This window comes from Schistocerca cancellata, unplaced genomic scaffold (genome assembly GCF_023864275.1).
Source record: "Schistocerca cancellata isolate TAMUIC-IGC-003103 unplaced genomic scaffold, iqSchCanc2.1 HiC_scaffold_243, whole genome shotgun sequence".
NCBI lineage: Eukaryota > Metazoa > Arthropoda > Insecta > Orthoptera > Acrididae > Schistocerca > Schistocerca cancellata.
This window is the reverse complement of record NW_026046265.1, coordinates 25,001-30,000: the sequence shown is the minus strand read 5'-3', so window position 1 is coordinate 30,000 and position 5,000 is coordinate 25,001. Positions and strand designations below refer to the sequence as shown.

At 62.2% G+C, this 5,000-nt stretch overlaps 1 pseudogene; it reads right to left on the bottom strand.

Moving 5' to 3' along the window:
• LOC126113242 (large subunit ribosomal RNA) overlaps window positions 1-5,000 on the bottom strand; it is a 7,931-nt pseudogene that overhangs the window by 2,008 nt on the left and 923 nt on the right.

The window sequence follows — 5,000 nt, the reverse complement described above, 5'->3', positions numbered from 1 at the left end:
CGCGAGTCCACGGGCGACATAACGCACAATAGCGTCATGGCGCTTGACCCGGGACCCGTGCGTCCTAAAGCAAGCCTGAAGTACGTGGTTGGCGGTCTCCACGGCCTGGCACCCCGCGCGGCATCTGGTGTCCGCCTCCCGCCCGCGACTGCGCCGTGCCTTCGTAGGGAAGGCGTTGATGCGGGCGCGGAGGGCGTCGATGTATTCACGCCCAGATAGCAGGCGACTGGTGTCGGCGACCCACTGATGTTGGCCACTGACGGCGGCAGAGGATGACAGCGCCGCACCGTCAATGGCGATGTGTAGGCGCGCCGCCCACATTTCCCCAACCTGCGTTGACGATTTGAGGAGGTGGCCCTCCCACGTTAAGTGGCGCTCCAGCACCTCAATCTCACGCTGCACCTCATCCAAGCCTGCACCTTCGCAGGCTGGCCCTATCTTCTTCAGCGCCAGGAGACGGGACCGACGGAGCGTTGGACCCATCCAACGGCAGGATGGAATGCCGAGGCCCCCCTGGGCAACAGGAGCGTGGAAGTATCCCAGGGGGGTGTCCGCCGGAAGGCGGAACCATCTCCTGACGGCGGCCCGGATGGTGACGTCGGCCGACTTCAGAGCACCCACCCGGGTGCGGCTGAGGGCCAGCCCATGGTACAGGCCAGGAAGAAGTACATTGGTGAGAGCGTGGAGGCGCTGTTGCGGCTTCAGCGGAGCTCGGGAGATGACGTCAAGCTGCTCCACCAGGTGGCGACGTGGATTGAAGACACAGCGACCCGCCGTGGAAAATTGCAGCCCCAGGTACCGGAAGGTTTCACCCACACGCAGGGCAGGCATGGTGGTATTGCCTGCTGTGAAGGTGACATTGCTGTCCACCTTCACCTTCTTCTCGCGCCCTGACGCGACTAAGGCGAGGGTGAAACACTTCCGGGCGTTGATCTGCAGCCCCAGGTGTGCGAGGGCTGCGGTAGCTGCATCGATGAGGGACTGCAAGCCCCTCGGGGTCGCTGCAAACAGCAAGACGTCATCTGCAAAGGCCGCAGCGTTGACCCTGCGACCGAGGATCCGAGCTCCGATGTGAGAGGGCAGTTGGCCTAAAACGTAGTCCACCGCAAAGTTGAACAGGAGGGGGGAGAGGGGATCGCCCTGGCGAACGCCCCGTGCTGGCTGCACAGACACGCCCACGCCGGCGCCGTCCGCTATCACTGTCGTGCTGCCCTCGTAGCACCGCTCGACATACTCGACAAAACAATCCGGCAGGCCATGCGCCTTCAGCACGGGGCGAAGGGCAGCATGATCTACCGAATCGAATGCCTTAGATACGTCGATCGATGCCACAAAGACAGAGCGGCAGGAGCGAACTGCGTCGGTGAGGGCGGTGTCCAAGATGAACGTGTTTTCCAACATCCCATCACGAGGGATGAATGCCCGCTGACGTTCGTCCACAGCACAAGCGCGCATCAGGCGTGACGCGAGAACCTTGTGAAAGGTCCGCGCCAGCACCGAGCAGACCGTAATGGGGCGAAAGTCAGCGGGGGATGTTGGTGCAGCCGTTTTCGGGAGAAGGGACGTCCGCGCGCGAAGCAGGCGTTCCGGAAGGGCGCGGGCCAGAAGGAAGAGATTCATCAGTTTCACCAGGACTTCGTGCGGCAGGCGCCGCAACTCCGCTGGGGTAAGGCCGTCCGGCCCGGCCGCTGATCCCCTGGGCGGCAACGCGGCGGCGACCTCCTCATGTGTGACCGGCCCCCATAGGCACTCGAGAGCGACAGGTTCCGAGTGCGGGAGGAGGCGGTCACGAATGAAGCCCGCGGTGGAAATGGGCTTCTTAGTGAAGAGGTCCGCCCAGAAGTCCAGCAGACCAGGGATGGCAGGTGGCGGCTGGAGCAGGGTGCCATCCAAGAGGCCGCGCACGCAACGTGCACGCGACCTTCGGAAGGCATCCTGCGTTCTCGCATACTCCCAGCGGCGCCGCTTGCGCTTCTGCGTCGGCGGCGCTGCAGGCGGCCGCTTAGATGGTTGGCGCGGCCGCTGTGTCCTGGTGATCGATCTCTCCCCTCTGGACCCGACCGACGCAAGGGCATCCGGGAGCATGCCCAGGATGACATCGGGCGGCGTGCCCCGCCCTAGACCAATGACTCGATCCAGGGCAGAGAAACGCTGGGCGGAAGCAGGTAGCCCCGCCAAATGCTCCCAGATGGCGGCGTCAGTCGGCCCCTCCGGCGGCGGCCCGGTGGTGTCGGCCGCGAAGTCCTCGGCTGCGTCGACAGGCGGCGCAGCGGCCTCGCCCGCGTCAGGCAGCGGGCTCGCTGCTCCCCGGCGGGACGCCGGCTCTTCCCCCCGACCGATCTCAAGCGCCTCCATGAATTGGCGGACAAGCTGCTTGTGGGCAGCTTGCCGCCGTCGGCACTTGATTGCTTCGAGCGTTCGGTCGGGGAACATCCTGATGAGTTCTTGATTGACAAAGAAGAACCGGGCGTCCCTCTCAAGGAACAGTTCGGCCTCTGCCTTGGCGAGCGATAGGACTTCTTCCTCCGTCCACCTCGCGCGATGCCTCTCCGTGACGATCTCCGCGTTGGCGGCCGCAAGGTGTTGGCGGCGGCGATGGACCCCGAGACCGTTCTTGGTGGTGAAGCTGCGGTGGCACTCACTACAGGCGTAGATAGCTGCAACAGTTACAAGATCTTCGGCACGGCCGGTTGGCCGGCTAGGAGCTGGGGAAGCTGGGGTGGCACCTTCAGCGGAAGGGCCACCACTCGTATTCATTTGTCTGCTGCCCCCAACTTGAAAGGGATAATGCGAGGGGGGGCTGGTAACCCCCCCAAGCCCCTGGTGCGGTCTTCCACTCTGCGAAAATCAGCGGGCCCACGAGAAGGGGAGAAGACCGCAGGAGAGGAGAGGCTAAGAGGGCTAGGCCCATGTATTGCGCATCACTCTCCCTGTAACTACAACCCAAGGAAGGCACCTCGCAGCAGCAGCACGACTACATCAAGACCGCACTTCGAAAAGCCAAGTCCGGATGCAGCCACACCGCCGCCACTTGGCCGCCTTAAGAGAGTCATAGTTACTCCCGCCGTTTACCCGCGCTTGCTTGAATTTCTTCACGTTGACATTCAGAGCACTGGGCAGAAATCACATTGCGTCAACACCCGCTAGGGCCATCGCAATGCTTTGTTTTAATTAGACAGTCGGATTCCCCCAGTCCGTGCCAGTTCTGAGTTGATCGTTGAATGGCGGCCGAAGAGAATCCGCGCACCCGCGCGCCCCCGGAGGAGCACGCTAAGGCGGACGCGGCCTCGCAGCAAGGAAGATCCGTGGGAGGCCAAGGCACGGGACCGAGCTCGGATCCTGCGCGCAGGTTGAAGCACCGGGGCACGAACGCCGCGCAGGCGCGCGCATCCTGCACCGCCGGCCAGCACGAGGCCAACCAACGGCGAGAGCAGACCACGCCCGCGCTAAACGCCCGCACTTACCGGCACCCCTACGGCACTCACCTCGCCCAGGCCCGGCACGTTAGCGCTGACCCACTTCCCGACCAAGCCCGACACGCCCCGATCCTCAGAGCCAATCCTTATCCCGAAGTTACGGATCCAATTTGCCGACTTCCCTTACCTACATTATTCTATCGACTAGAGGCTCTTCACCTTGGAGACCTGCTGCGGATATGGGTACGAACCGGCGCGACACCTCCACGTGGCCCTCTCCCGGATTTTCAAGGTCCGAGGGGAAGATCGGGACACCGCCGCAACTGCGGTGCTCTTCGCGTTCCAAACCCTATCTCCCTGCTAGAGGATTCCAGGGAACTCGAACGCTCATGCAGAAAAGAAAACTCTTCCCCGATCTCCCGACGGCGTCTCCGGGTCCTTTTGGGTTACCCCGACGAGCATCTCTAAAAGAGGGGCCCGACTTGTATCGGTTCCGCTGCCGGGTTCCGGAATAGGAACCGGATTCCCTTTCGCCCAACGGGGGCCAGCACAAAGTGCATCATGCTATGACGGCCCCCATCAACATCGGATTTCTCCTAGGGCTTAGGATCGACTGACTCGTGTGCAACGGCTGTTCACACGAAACCCTTCTCCGCGTCAGCCCTCCAGGGCCTCGCTGGAGTATTTGCTACTACCACCAAGATCTGCACCGACGGCGGCTCCAGGCAGGCTCACGCCCAGACCCTTCTGCGCCCACCGCCGCGACCCTCCTACTCGTCAGGGCTTCGCGGCCGGCCGCAAGGACCGGCCATGACTGCCAGACTGACGGCCGAGTATAGGCACGACGCTTCAGCGCCATCCATTTTCAGGGCTAGTTGCTTCGGCAGGTGAGTTGTTACACACTCCTTAGCGGATTCCGACTTCCATGGCCACCGTCCTGCTGTCTTAAGCAACCAACGCCTTTCATGGTTTCCCATGAGCGTCGATTCGGGCGCCTTAACTCGGCGTTTGGTTCATCCCACAGCGCCAGTTCTGCTTACCAAAAGTGGCCCACTTGGCACTCCGATCCGAGTCGTTTGCTCGCGGCTTCAGCATATCAAGCAAGCCGGAGATCTCACCCATTTAAAGTTTGAGAATAGGTTGAGGTCGTTTCGGCCCCAAGGCCTCTAATCATTCGCTTTACCGGATGAGACTCGTACGAGCACCAGCTATCCTGAGGGAAACTTCGGAGGGAACCAGCTACTAGATGGTTCGATTAGTCTTTCGCCCCTATACCCAGCTCCGACGATCGATTTGCACGTCAGAATCGCTACGGACCTCCATCAGGGTTTCCCCTGACTTCGTCCTGGCCAGGCATAGTTCACCATCTTTCGGGTCCCAACGTGTACGCTCTAGGTGCGCCTCACCTCGCAATGAGGACGAGACGCCCCGGGAGTGCGGAGGCCGCCGCCCCGTGAAGGGCGGGGAAGCCCCATCCTCCCTCGGCCCGCGCAAGGCGAGACCTTCACTTTCATTACGCCTTTAGGTTTCGTACAGCCCAATGACTCGCGCACATGTTAGACTCCTTGGTCCGTGTTTCAAGAC